We start from the raw sequence: 15601 nt of genomic DNA, 5'->3' as shown, positions 1-15601 counted from the left end.
GTTAGGTAACAATTAAAGTGAATAACAATAAAACAACACTAGTAAATAAATAGAAATTCTTTTTTTTTATAGATTGAAAATTATAAGCAACAATAAAAATTAGAAAAATGGATAAATATTTAAATTAACTAGAAGTATAAATAATTAAATTTTGGAATAATTTGAGAATATTTTTTTCTTATATACAATAATTTGTCTTAGGAATAAACGTAGGAGATTTTTTTCGAGGGAGGGGATTGTGAGTCGAAAGTGAGAAAAAAAGGTCTTAAGGTCGTTTTGAAGAATACCGTCGAGAGTATAATATTGCGTAACCGAATATATGTGCGCGGGAATATCAGGGTCGACATGAGAAAGATCGCGAGGCTTTTGAACAACTTTCAGATGATATATATATATATATATATATATTTATTTATATATATATATATATTATTTTATCGAGTAATCCCCCGAGGTTATTTGTATAAACAATTTTGTTTATTCCCCCTTTCTTTAATTTTCCAAATCGGGAATGATTTTTTTTGCTATGATTTATTTTCATAGAAAATCTTTATTTTATATTATTTTTTAATTTTTAAATTCAAATTAAAATCATAAAATAAAATTTAAAAATAAAATGTAAAAACTCTGAAAATTCGAATTAGTGAAAAGTCGTCAACTGATTTAAAATTATAAAAATTTTTATTTTAGTAATTTTTCTCTAAAATTTTTTACGAATTGATACCAAAAATATGGTTTAAATAATAAATTGACACAAATTTTTTGTATCAATTTGATTCAGTTTGGTATCTTGATACTTTCAAGAAAACTGTGCTATCATTTAATAGAAATTTTTACTAATTTAAATTGAAAGACGATTTTTCAATAAATGAAATTTAGAGAAAGAGAAAAATTTTTATTTTATTCTTACAATTAGAATTTTATAATATTGAATAAAAGATTTAAGAATGAAATTAATTAAATTAAATTAAATTAAGAATTAAATAATAAAATTTTTTAAAACTGAATTTGTTAATTTTTAAATTATTTGAGAATAATGATTTTTTCTGATAGTTAAAATATAATATTCTTAAAAAGAAATACATTTTTGAAATAAAAACTAAATTTTTAAACTAATAACATTTTCTTGTCGTTTCTTAATATTTTTTAACATTTTTTTTTGTTCTTGCTCATAAGAAATGTTTTCTTTTGAAGAATATAATATTCTGAATTTTTAAGAATATATTATATTCCACATCTTTAAGAATATCATATTTATACTCTAAAGAACGGAATGAATGTAATTTTTTTATTTCTTAATAGAAGCAAAAACTCTCTTAAATGTTTTGAAATGAAAAATTAAATTTTCCCACAAATTAAACTTGGGAAAAATTGAGAAGATAATTTTTCGAAAAATAAATTGGTAGATATTTTATGTTAAATTTAAAAGTGTTTTGTAAATTTTTGTCAGTTTATTTTCTTCTCGAGTTTTTGTCAGGTATATTGTTAGTGAAGTATACGTATATATATTGTTGAGCATTGTTTGGGTCCAGGGTTCTGTAAGATGAAACTTGCAAAGAGTGAGTGGGAAATGCTGTTGTGTTTGCGCGGCCCTGCGGGGTCTCTGACCGCCCGTCCGCGCCTCTCAACTCGACTTGCTTGTCCACGGCCTACCAACGGTTACACCAAAGTCTAAAGTCACACATTTCTCCGTTCAGTATCTTTGGTGAATTTCACGAAAAATTATAACAAAAACAAAAATTCTCCCCTTTTTTGAGAATCGATCTCTCGTCATTTTCATGTATATTTTTGAAAGAATGTCTCACTTTGGAAACTTGTAATTCAATAACTTCTTTGGTCTCTTCGATCAATTTTCAGTTTCTTTTTTCCTGTAAAATTTAGTCCGAAGACTAAATTTTAATTAATTTTAATTTTGAATTAAAGACTAGAAATTTTTCAAAGTTGTAAGAAATTTAAAAAAATATATATACGATTTTGTTTGTAAAGAAAAAATATGGGAGAAATGTATTCAAATTGGGCAAAAATATTGAGGGGGAATATTTACGCGTTAAGAGGGTGAAAATGTTTTTTATCTAGATATTGGTAATTTATGCGCTTCCAGAGATTCGCGATACGAAGAAGCTTCTAAAATCCTCGTTACGTAAGTACGATCAAATTGCGACTATAACTTTTCCTATTTCTTCGACCAACTATTTTTCTGGGGGTAAAAGAATTTTCTTTTCGAAAAGAGGATAATTTTATAAAAATGAAGAATATAATAATTATTTTTCAAATAGTCTTTATTTGGCGAATAATTATTTTCTAAATGGTCTTTATTTGGGTAATAATTAAATTGTTTTTATCTTTCTAAAATTGTAAATTGATTCTGGAATTTGGAGAAATAGAAAATCGCTCTCTTTACTTTTTATTCGCAGTAGAATTGATTTCGATCAATGAATTATATTGTGTTTGGTATTTTAAGTGAAGAGTTCTTATCAAAAGGCATTGAGTCTGACTATAAATTACGCTTCTCTACTTGTCCGATAGGCCCGAACCTTTACTACTGCCAACCCTTGTCCCCTATTTGGTCCCACCTTCGAAGACTTTTACTACTTAGGATCCTGAAATTCATTTTTTAGGAGATTTAATTTTTCCTTCTATTCTTCATTGTCTTGTCTCGTATTTTTTCAACTTTTTCTATTTTCTATTTTATTTCGACATTTTTGGTTTTTATTAACTTTAATTTTTTCTGATCGTCAATTTCGTTTTTCTGGCTTGCTGAATTATTTCAAAAATATTTAACTATTTCATTTAGTAGTTTAAATTTCCCTTCACTAAAAATTTTAGAAAAAAATTATCATTAGTCAAAATATTTACAGGCCTCGGATATTATGACCTTTTCGACTTTTTTCGACTATTTACAAATAAAGCAACTTTTATCGACTTATTTTTTTTTTTAAATTTTTTTTTCACAAATTTTGAGACAAAATACCACATTTTTAGTATAAACTGCAACATTATTTCGATTTTTATTAGTGTGAAAAGTACAATAGACACATTTTTGAAAAGTTATTTTTGATTAATTTTTCTAATTAAATTTTTGAAATATACAATTAAAAAACTTTTGAATAATTGAAATTTTGTAAAATTTAATTCAAAATAATTGATTTTTTACAAGTATTTTATTATAAAATTTTAAAAATCGACTTTTGATGAATTTCAATTTGCAAAATTTTGAAAAGAATTTAATTCTAAAAAATTTTAATAAAAAATCTTTAATATTAAGATATTAAGAATTTCTTTATTAAAATTTTTGAAAATATTCTACCTTAATATCTTTAAAAAGAAAAATGGACAGTATCAATTATTATAAAAAATTGAATTTTTGTATTTAAATAATTGAATTTGCGAAGAACCTTCGGAAAATTATTGAAAATTAATACAATTGATAATTGATTGAGAGATGAAGTTTAGTTAAAAATTGTATAGAATATAATTCAATTTTGATAGGATTATAGTTGTAATTTTTAGAAATTATTAAATTTCAGAAGTTGAAATTTTTTTAATTTTATTTCTCGGGAAAAAAGAAATAAGAAGTATTTAAATATTTATTTAGCAAAATTATTCTTTTACTAAAAGTTTTAGAAAAAACATTATTAAAAAGTAGAAATATTTATTAATTTGAAATTAGTGAATGATTAAATAAAATGTAGAGTCATATTCTCTATTCTCTAAATTTGAATTTGTAAAAATTTTTAATAATTTGAATTAGTGACCGACTTTTTGTTTTTGAATTAGTAAATATTACTAATAAATTAGTAAAAATTACTAATAAATTAGTAGAGATTATGAAATTACGCATTTGAATCGGTTTAAAATAATTAGATTAATTCAAATTCGTGTAAATTGGTTTAAATAAATTTACATTAGCATAAATTAGTTTAAAGTAGTTTCCATTAATTTTCCATTTCATTAACTTTTATTTAGAGAGTAGATTATAATTACAAATATAAATAATCGTGTAACATAGTAAAAGTATTATATAATTTTTATTGAAATAAAAATGAGCTAAAATTGCAAAGTTGATTAAAATTATTGAAAATAATGACAATTGTAAAAAGGTGGAAGGGGGGGGGGGTGGAGCTATAAATACAAGGGCTCTGTGAATGCGCGAATATATTTGTTTTTCTTCATCTCCTTCTTCTTTTCTTTGACGCTTTCTTTAAACCCGTGGATTTCCATGGTCCTATAAGGTTTCTGACGTCGATACGAGAATAGAACGCGTACCGGTTATCCGCACGGGTTCGCAAACCAAGACGAAGACGAAGACGAAGACGAAAACGACGACAAACGAAGACATAAAACGATTATATAGGCTCAGAGGAGACACGCGGAAATTCGAACATTCATGCTGTGCTATTCGGCTGGCTACGCGCGTCCCAGTATCCGATCCAGCGAATACCATCGCGACGTAGTGTTCCAAAATTATCTTTCCTATAATTACTGACTTTCTAAATCTATTTCTGCGCCATTATCATTTTATCTTCATGTATTTATTTATATTCATTTATTTATTTTGCGAGAATCTGTTCCTTATTTCATTATAATATTTCGATTAACGCTTAATATTAAATCGATAATTATTATGTTATTGCTCATTATATTTATTATTGAGAGTAATTAATGTGAATTACGATAAAAAACCTTTCTTTGCAAGGGGAATAATGGTAGAATTATTTATCTATTTGTTTAATAATAACTAAATAGTAATTAGCGAATGTTTGACTTAAAATTTCTTACACGAAAGAAATATATAAAGCAACTTTTAAAAAATTTTACTTAACTTTTAGTCTAAAATTTACTTGAGAATAGTAAAGTTCAGAAGAATAGTAAAATAGTTTACAACAAAAGTTGTAATACTAAACTTTTAGTATCTAAAATTTAGCACATGTTTCAACTTAATTTAAATAATTTGTTAATTTTTCAAATAAATGACAAGAAAAAGAGTAACGATTCTTTTTTACAATAAAATTTTTGTTTCAATAATTTGAATATTAAAAATTAATGAGTAACAGGATTATTTTAAGTATATGACATACAAATACATTATTAAATTATAATGATTGTTAATATTTAATGATACTAAGTGTATTGCTTTATAATCGAATTTTAAATTATTAATTGAGCTAATTGAATTAATAATGTATAGAGTATATGCGGAAATTTAATCTGTTTCTGTGTCTGACATATGCACTAGCAGAAAGGTGATAAAAATTTATCTAGATAATTTAGAGTCTATATGGTTTCAATTGTAGAACAACATGAGGTTAATTTTAACTGAAGCTTAAATCTTCTGTGTTAGTAAATCAAAATTTAAGACGCGCCACAACAAATGACGACATGTTCGGAAATTTATTGTTTCTTTCATTTATGTATTTGCTGTTCCATTTTTGTTTTATCATTGAAAAACTTAGGAGAGGTGGAAAAAAATCGGGAAACTAATCGTACTGTCAGTATTTTTTTTAATTACAGAAAATAATGAAACTCAAAAATTTTCTGTGCATATGAAATTGCTAAAGTCGCTGGAAATTAGCCGTTCGGCCCGTTTTATATTATAGGGGTTATTTAACCTCTGTGTTGGGGTTTTTTAAGTGTTTGAAAATTCATCGAGTTTAGTTCTTTCTTTGCATCGTAGAAATTCGTTTAGTACTTAATTTTTGTCTAGCTATGGAAAAATATGCAAAAAGAAAAATTCCAGCTACAGATTTGTTTTTAGAAGTATTTAACCCCTATTATCTTATAACCCCCATGTAAGGGGTTCAGTAAGGGTTCAGGAATCAGCCACACAGTTCAGTTTTTGCTACGAGGGTATAGTAAAAGTTACTCTATTCTATTCGGTACTAATTCAGATTTCACAGTAGCGAGAGGAAGCGTCAAATGAAAGAGCGTGAAAAGAATAAAAAGTGGACGAAATGTTACGTAAATAATGAGAAGAAAGATGATTCGGAACACCCGGTATTCGCAACGATGTTACGTGTATTATACGTATAGACACGCGAATCTCAACATTTACTTACACTGCATGCAGCGTGTATATACATAGAGTGACTTACACGAGCCAGTCGGAGAGCGAGCATTATACAGTGCCCTGCAAGAATCGCCAGCATGGTGCATTGACCGCGGTTGACCACACGTCATCAAATGAGTGACGTCACGGGTATACCGCGCTATTTTACGTCACGCTTCGTTGAACTCCTATAGGAAGACTTCACTGATCCGCGGGACTATTCAATCCTCTTTTTTTATCCCCCTCGAGAGAGTCTCTCGCGAAAGATGCCAGGGAAGCGAGTCGCGCCGCGTCGGTGCAGTGCGGTGCGGTGTCAGAAATGCGCCTTTTCTCATTCAAACACTACAAATTTATTCTTTTATGTCTATTACAATTTTTGATGGATGAGAGAAAGAGGCGAGTGTTTATTTATTTTCTTGTTGAGCATTATTTATTTATTTAAATTTCATTTTTATACTCTTTTAATCTGAGCTAGTTGCTTTTGAATATTGAACTAGGATCGATTCGTTTAGGAAATAAATTAGTATATAAGCGTTTTGAAAACTAAATTGGAATTAGTAAAAATGTTTACTAATTTGAATTAGTAACTGATTTTTTGCTTTTGAATTAGTATTTACTAATTCTAGTGAAAAATTAATAGAAATTACTATTTATTTAATTACTCTCTAAATTTGAATTAGTAGAAAGTTACTAATAAAATGACGAAAAGTCGTCGCCTAAATGATTTAGTAATAATTTTAATAGTAATTAGTGAAATTTCACTAATTAAATGATTATTTCCTATTTGAAAAGGAGAAAAGTCGTCCATGAAAACTACTAACAATTAGTAAAATTTTACTATTTAGTAGAATTCTACTAATTTATATTTAGAGAGTACTATTTAATTTTACTAATAAATTTGTAAAAATTATTATTTATTAGTGAAATTTATTAATTTAAAAGCAAAAAGTTTTGTCTTTTTTTTTAATTAATAAATTTTACTAATTTTATTAATTAAAATTAGTAAATATTTTTACTACTTCAAATTTAGAAAATAATTTTTTTTACATAACCTTAGTACAGAATTTTTTCTAATAATTAGTAGAACTATTTTATTAAAAGTCGATGAAACAATTCCACTACTCTCTAAATTTGAATTAGTAAAAATGTTTATTAATTTGAATTAGTGACTGACTTTTTTCTTTTGAATTACTAAATTTGACTAATTAATAGTAATTTATACTAATTTTTAATTAATAGTAATTTTTACTAATTTAATACCAAAAAGTCAGTCACTAATTCAAATTAGTAAAAAATGTTACTAATTTGAATTTAGAGAGTAATTCATTTATTGAATTAGATGACTATCACTTAGTGAAATTCTACCAAAAAATTAGTAAAATTTTACTACTCAAAAGGGGAAATATATTTGAAAATTATTAACAATTATAATGGAAAAAAAACCAAATTAATTGATATGGAATTTTCTCAGACTTTCCCTGTCAACTTTTATTATATCTAGATTTGTAAATTTTGCTATTTTTATACTAAAATTTACTTGGGAAATAAGAAAATTTATTTATTAGATAGCTAAAAATTTATTTCTAAAATTGTAAAAATTCTACCGAACTTTTATATAAATTTACTCAGAAAGTATAGTAAAAACTCTGCAGTTAGAAAAAATTCAAGTTAGTATAAAATATACTTCTAAATTAGTAAAATTTATTCCAAAAATTGTAAAAATTCTACCGAACTTTTAGTGTAAAATTTACATCAGAATTAGTTAACTTTATTCAAAAAATAGTAAAAGTTCTACTGAACTTTTAGTGTAAAATTTACTTAAAAATTAGTTAAATTTACTCAGAAAATAGGAAAAATTCAAGTTAGTATAAAATTCACTTTAGAATTAGTAAAATTTATTTCTAAAATAGTAAAAATTCTACGGAACTTTTAGTATAAAATTTACTTTAGAATTAGTTAAATTTACTCAGGAAGTAGTAAAAATTTTAGTTAGTATAAAATTTACTCCTAAAATAGTAAAAATTCTACCGAACTTTTAGTATAAAATTTACTTTAGAATTAGTAAAATTTACTGGGGAAGTATCTAAAATTTATCGAAATTTTTACAATTTCCGCATTAAATTTCACTAGTGATGTAAAATAGTACAAACTGGTAAAATCTACTTCGAAGCAAGTAAAATTTACCACTCCAGGTATAGTAGAAATTGCTTAGGTATAAAAATTCAAGACATTTTTTATTTCAACATAGTAAAAATTCTTTTTTTTTGCATGAACTTTAAAACAGAAATCCAAACCTACATAATCAAAAATTACACTTAAATTACCAATTTAAAATCTTTCATTGAGAAGAAATTAAAGTTTTTTTTTCTTTTGCGATCTTTATTGTATAATTTTTCATTTATTTATAAAATGAAAGTTTCCAGTGATAAGATTAGTGACGGAGTGAAATTAGGTTAAAATGGTTCGTAATTAATGGAAAATGATGATATTCCTTGGAAGAGTTCAAAGTTTTCGCATTATTGTGTAGAATCATAGGGGCGATTATGGTTTGTGATTGTCTATATATATATATGTGTATATGAGTAATTTATAATTTCAAGTGGTTATATGTACTAATATATATCAACATATATATAGGAAAGTTCGTTCCCTCGAGTGAATAAATCAACTCACTGATCCGCGAACCGTGGATGAATACCACGGATATCAACGCTAGAAATGATTCTAAATTTTCTCGCGTTACGTCTACCAGCTGTGCGCAATTCTTGAGTTGAGTTTATAATGCACACGTGTTCCTTGATCTGTCGACAGTGAGGAGTAAATGTCCTGGTAGTATTTTCAAAATATTTTTCCCTCACGAGATAAATTCATTCATGTTTTATTATTATAATTATTCCATCGACATTTCTTTCTATTAGTAACTTTGGTTGAAATTATATTTTTTTGGGAGATTTTGCAAAATTTGTTCTCTTTTTTTGAAAATTAATTAAATTATTAACTTTGGTTGATAATTATACCTTTTTGTGAGATTTTGCAAAATTTTTTGTCTTTTTTTTTGAGAATTGTGTGGCTCGCCATAAAGGAGAGTTTGTGCCACCCATGCAGGCGCGCACACACACTTGCGCACATATATTTATATATTAGACACACATATTTATTATCGGACTATTTAAGCGATTGCATCGCTGTGAGTGCAGCGAGCCAGCGAGAAAGTCCTGTACAGACAACTTTCTCCCGGTGGGTTTTAGTTTGCACCATGGGTCACCAGGCACGGACATTAAGAGCGAGTGCGCGCGTTTGTTCTTGTATTAAATGTTTCAAACGCGAGAGAAATGTTACCATGCAGTTTAAGAATGAGCTTTTCACGAGCGATAAGAATCATGAAAAACCAGAGATTCAAGAAATAAGTGAAAAAAGAAGTCTCGCGATTTTTATATAGATAAAAATAAATCTCACACACCTGATCAATTTTTTATTTTTTTAAAATAAAAATGCTAAATAATCTCTCATCTTTGGTGAAAATATATTTTTTGGAAAAGTTTAATTTCTATTTAAAAGGATTCGTAAAAATAAGTATAAAGTTAGAAAATACCATAAATATGGTGATTATTTTACTGCAATTTTTATTTTCCATAAATACCCTATTTATGGCATTTTATTACATTTATTTATTTTTATAAATTTAATTTTAAATCATAATTACTAAAATTACCATATTTTAGTAAAAATTAAAATTTATGATCACCAATGGAAATAATTAATTTATCGGACACGTAGTAATAGAAATAAATAATAAACAGAAAAGGTAATAAAAATATAAACTTAAATAAATGAGAATAAAAATAAAAAGTAAATATTGTTTCAATTTAAGTAATACTTGTTTAATAGTTAATTTAAAATTATTATTATGTAAAATATAAATAAAGTCGAAAATTAAAAACTTTCGGGGAATTATAAATTTATAATAATTTTCAGTATATTTATTTTGATGTTCAGTAAATGTTTTTCTTAACAATCACGCAGACAATATTATGTTTTTATGGAAAATTAATTTTTTCAAGGGACAATGAGAAAATGGCATTGAACTCGTGCGTCACGTTTTGAAAGATCAAACAAAATGTGATGAAATTGACAAATATTTTTAATCTAATTAACATTTAAAATCTTTTGCAATAATATATACACGGTCGCTAGAATCAATAAAGAATAGAAATAAAATTCAATGTCGTTTTTTCTATGCCAACGATAAAAAAAAATTGGAGTAAATTTTCCAAAATTGTAAAATTTAAATGATAATAAGTTTGAAAGTAATTTTTTTATTAGATTAGATGATGAAATTCAAAGAGACTAGAAGGCGAATGACTTTTTTTTCTCTCTCTTTTGCTAAAAAGTAAATAAATTTGTGTTAGGCAATGAAAAATTTTTGTTGGTAACATTGGCCCAAATAATGGCCAGTGGCCCCGAATATATATGCTGCTGCCATTGGATTCGGCTTTTAACTTACTTTTATGAGTCACGAATTCGTCGGCTAATATCGAAAACGGTGCCATTGACTGACACTGGCCCACTATTCGTGCATTAGCACCTGTTCGTTGACAAATTATAGGTCAGAATCGAGGGTGCTATGGAAGGTGAAAAGTGAGAGTGGCCAGGCGCAATCTGATATCTTTTAACTGCATCATGTCCGAGTCTATATATCAGACACCTTTCAAACTCTCTTTTATGGCGTTGAAAAATGGTGTTTTAGAAAATTAGAATTAGCCTTACTTCAAAATGCATTTTTTTACATTTTTCCTTTCTTGCATTTTAACTATTTGATTTTCTTTTGTTTATTTATTTTTTATTCACCATATTTGAAAGTGGTCTTTTAAATATAAAGTCAAGTCTTTTTGTTCAACTTTTTATAATATGGAAATTTTACCCACCACATAAGCTGATCTCAAGTTTAAATTAAATGAAAAAGGACTTCTAAAGTATACTTTAGGTTATAGATTACGTTCCCAAATTCCGATTTTCTAGCTTTTAGAATTAAAAATGGTTTTTTTTAAATTTGAGTTCGCATTGGTCATGGTCGTTAAGGCACTTGAAGTTCGAGAGTTGAGGTAGGGTTCGAATCTCCCCGGGGTTTTTTTTTGGCTCTTCTATTTTTTTCACTCGAAACGAATCGAAGTCAATATTTATTATCGATTGCAATTTTTAAAAGTGGTAATTTGAATAAATTATTTTTATAATTTTCAATCGGCGTTGTTAACCTTTAGGGAAATTATTAACTAGCTTTTCGAAACATTTAATACTAATTTCAAGTTCAAAAATTTTCGAACAAAGAACACCGTTACTTTAACATTTACTTAAAAAAAATTATCCTTCTCTTTCATTGTTGTCATGAACTTTGATATTCTAGTTACGGTTTTATGCTGATCGTGAAACGAGCATGCACGTGACGAGACTATTTGTTAAAGTATATACATATAAGAAAAAGATTTACAGATTTCTCTTAAATAATGTCAAGTCATCGAGTTTATTCCTCGAATCCTTGTGTGCATCTTCAGCGAAATTTGCGGCAAATATTTCGATTTAATTGCATTTGAAAAATGCAATTATATTTCGTCATTTAATAAAAATTAATTATTTCTAATTTGCTTTCTTTTGCTAGCTGTTCCAGGAAAAATTTGTTTTTTCCAGTTAATATTTCTATGAGTAACAAAATATTTCTTATTTTTTTTGACAGATTTCGTATATGGTTTCGATTTTAGAAAATTTGGTTTTTAATTTTTTTTTTTTTTAATAGAATAGTGGAAATTGAACTCGCACTTGAGAGAGATTTATTCTATTTGCCTTGATATTGAACTGAGTCTTGTTTCCATCATCGTCTTGATCTTAATCGTGGGCGAAAAGTGAGAGTCATACGTATACAATTTATTGAAATGTCGTTGGACTTTATATGCAAAAGAAAAACTTTCGTGTGCTATTTTTTTTGTAGGGCAAATATTTTTTGTTTTTTTCGAAACGAGGCTTTGCTGTTGTAGAATTTGTTTAAAATTTCTGAGTGCGGTAAAATAGTACCTACAAATTTTAAATTCTCTGGAAAAAAAATTGATAGGCAGTTTTATTTATTTTTTTTTTTGAAATTCTGTCTTTTTTGTAATATGGTTTCTTGCATCTTATTTGAATGTTAGTGGCAATAAGAGAGAAGGTAAAAGCAACAAGGCTTTATTGAGACCATGATCCTCTCGAAATTTCATGGTCGCTCATTGTCATTGTCACTCTCGAGTATTTCTGTGCCTTTTTCTCACTCCCTCCTTCTTATTCCCTCTTTATCTCTCCTTTCCATTTCTCTCGTATAAGGCCCCACAACTTTGGTCCCCAAGTTATTCCAATATGTGTCACGGTAATTCCATATCAAGACCTTGACTACTTATTATATGTCCCACGGGCATCACTTGACTCCATTTTTACCCCAACAAAGTCATGATTTATTATTAGAATATTTTTAGATTTATTTATAATAGATTTTTTATTTTTGATAATTTTTTTTATTTTTAATTTAACAATTTTTTTTATATTAAAAAAATATTGGAATATTAATTAACAATATTAGAAGAGATTATTTACAATAATACGAATTGTAGAATTACAATTAGAATATTGTTGGTAGTTGGAGAACTTTTTTTCGTTCACTTGACTGACCGTAGAAAAAATGTTGGTTCGACGACTTCGTTGTTAATAGTGATTGAGACGGGAAGCCGCGGAAAAGGCGCGAAAGTAGTGTAGACGTGTGGACGGTTACGCGAAGCTGGTTAAAAAAGACTTACACTTTCGTTAGAAAGTTGAGAATCGGCCGTCATCCGTGGCAGTCGACAAACAAGACTCTTGGCAATCTTGTTTTGTTGTCAATTAACCATAGTCTGACTAAACATTGACTTTTACTACTTGCTGGCCCTCGGAGCCCTAAACGTGTGCTTGTAACTTTTTAATAATTATTTTTTTTTATTATTGAGTTAGATGAATATTATTAGATTCTTATTAAACATTATTTAGTAATAATATTTAATAGCTCTTAGTAAACAATTCAAATAAATAAAATAAAGAAGAAATTGAAGAAACTTTAAAATAGAGAATAAATTTTGGAAAAAAATGACGCCAAAATTGCAAACTGTTTTTGAATGTCAAGATTATTGCACACATCACACACGACACGTGTTAGTCGTGTGAGAGCCAACATATATATGCTACATGTATTTATATGAATATACTCGTGAATGTTGACTCGCGCTGTGCGCAATAGATCGTTTACTAAAGTTCCGTGCCTTGTCCGTGAAAGAGACATAAGGTATTGCGAGGGTCAGCCGCTGAATCTGAATTTATTCTGTTTATTATCCAACTGGAACTTTTTAGGCGAAGGACTCGTCAATGTTGAGCTCTCTAAAGAGTGATAGTAATACCTCAATAATTCCTCTATTTTTCACTCAAAAGAAAAAAAAATGTATATTCTATTCAATTTCTTTATTAGAAATATAAATTTCTTCATCGATTTCAAAAGAAGAAAATTTACTCAAGTTACACTGTATGTAAACGGTCTTTTTTCGAATATTCATTTTTATTATACTCTTTGCTTTCTGAATAGAGAAAGAATTGACATTTTTCTTATGTTGGACATGGAAAAATGAGAAAATAGGTGATTTTTTTCGAGAAGTGCCGAAAAATTGGAAAGTATCTAGATATTGTTGCGGAATAATTCTAAAAAAAATCATAATTTTTTTCTAATGATAAGCTTATCGTGCGTAGGTATTAGAAATACGTTAAAGTTAATAACAGTTGTAAAAAGCTTTCGTAGTTACAGTTTTTGTTTTAAAACTGATAAAACGTGTATAAGATAGGACTTATCTTTTATTAATATTCCGCGTTTCACCATGAATTTATTATATGTTTATAATATATCAATCTATTTAAATTAGAAATTAAATTCACTAATCACTAATAAGTTAATCAGATTTTTCAGAATTTTGTTTTCTTCTCTTTTTTTAGACAGTATTTCTAAGGATATTAAATTGAGACAGAAAAAGAATCAAAAGTGTTGCAATGCAACACTTTTGATTCTTTTTTTGTCTCAATTTGGTATTTGCAGAAAAGCTGTTAGGATTGTTAGTTTAAATTTCACTCGAGTTTAACGGAATTTAAGACGAAATTTTACTGATAATGTGCTTTATAGTTGCAAAAATTTTTCAATTGGGTTGCAATTTTTATTACACGGAGAAAAATATAAACTTATAAAGTAACTTTTACTACTTTTATAGTAAAAAATTTCTGGTAACTTTTGCTACTTTTGAAGTAAATTTTGCTACGTTCGAAGTAAATTTTACTACGTTCACAGAACATATTTTAAAAAATTAGTAAAATTTAATTTGAACGTAGCAAAATTTACTCCTATATTAGCCAAATTTTTAGTTATTTTAGTTAAGATTTTCCTTATTCTAGAGATTTTTATCGCTGTTCTAAGTACAAATTTTTTTTCGTGAACTATTTTATTACTGTTGATTTGACTATTTAATTTGTTAGACTACCTATTTGGTTACACACTTTACTACTGATTGGCTAACTAAGTAAATGATAATAGTAACTAATAAAAATTTTTAGCTACTTTTTTACAAACTAAATAGAAATAATTAATATATTTCTTCATTTATATTATATAAAACTCTCCAAATTCGAATTAGTAAAAAGGTTAACTAATTTGAATTAGTGGTTGACTTTTTGCTTTTCAATTAGTCAATTTTACTTATAAATTAGTAAAAATGACTATTTATTAGTAAAATTTACTAATCAATTAGTAGACATTACTATTTAATAGTAGTAAAGGTGACTTTTTGCTTTTGAAATAGTAAATTTGACTAATAAATAGTAATTTTTACTAATTTATTAGTAAATTCGACTAATAGTAAAATTTACTATTAAATGAGTAGAAATATCTATTTATTATAGTAAATTTTACTAATAAATTAGTAGAAATAGTTACTACAAATAGTTATTACAAAATAGTAAATTCTACAAATTATTATTAGTAAATTCGACTAATCAATAGTAATTTCTACAAATTATTAGTAAAATTAACTAATTCTAAGCAAAAATTCAGTGACTAATTCAAATTAGTAAACATTTTTACGTCTGTCCTTGTCTTGCAAGACTGACTTAATTTCAGCCTGAAAAATAGTCTAAAATCAAGACTTTTCTGTCTAGTAGTAATAATAATAGTAAAAGTTACAAAAATGTTTTTAAAAAAAGGAAAAGTGATAAAATTAACAAGAACAATAACAAACTTTTTTCAATTTGTTTTCTTTACTCATATTATATAAAAATATCGTTCTCTTTTTCCAAAGAAAAAATAGCTGAAGTAAAATCAAAAATTACTTTATCCAATTTTCATTTCTAATGGACGCACGAAAAGCGGGTGTTATTATTATTATTATAAAAATAAATTGATTCGCGAGAGCTTAAAACTTTTCTATATGTGTTGGTTTGTATAGATGATTTTAAGTAAATTGTGTGGGAGTGTGGAGT

The 15601-nt window shown here is 26.6% G+C and overlaps 1 protein-coding gene across 1 annotated transcript in view; it reads left to right on the top strand.

Moving 5' to 3' along the window:
* Positions 1-15601, top strand: part of LOC122499365 (ecdysone-induced protein 74EF) — a 198775-nt gene that overhangs the window by 1487 nt on the left and 181687 nt on the right. The gene's annotated exons all lie outside the window — the stretch shown is intronic.

The sequence above is a fragment of the Leptopilina heterotoma genome, unplaced genomic scaffold (assembly GCF_015476425.1).
Source record: "Leptopilina heterotoma isolate Lh14 unplaced genomic scaffold, ASM1547642v1 Lhet_167, whole genome shotgun sequence".
In the NCBI taxonomy this organism is placed as follows: domain Eukaryota; kingdom Metazoa; phylum Arthropoda; class Insecta; order Hymenoptera; family Figitidae; genus Leptopilina; species Leptopilina heterotoma.
The sequence above is the reverse complement of the archived record's forward strand: the minus strand, read 5'-3'. Positions and strand labels throughout refer to the sequence as shown.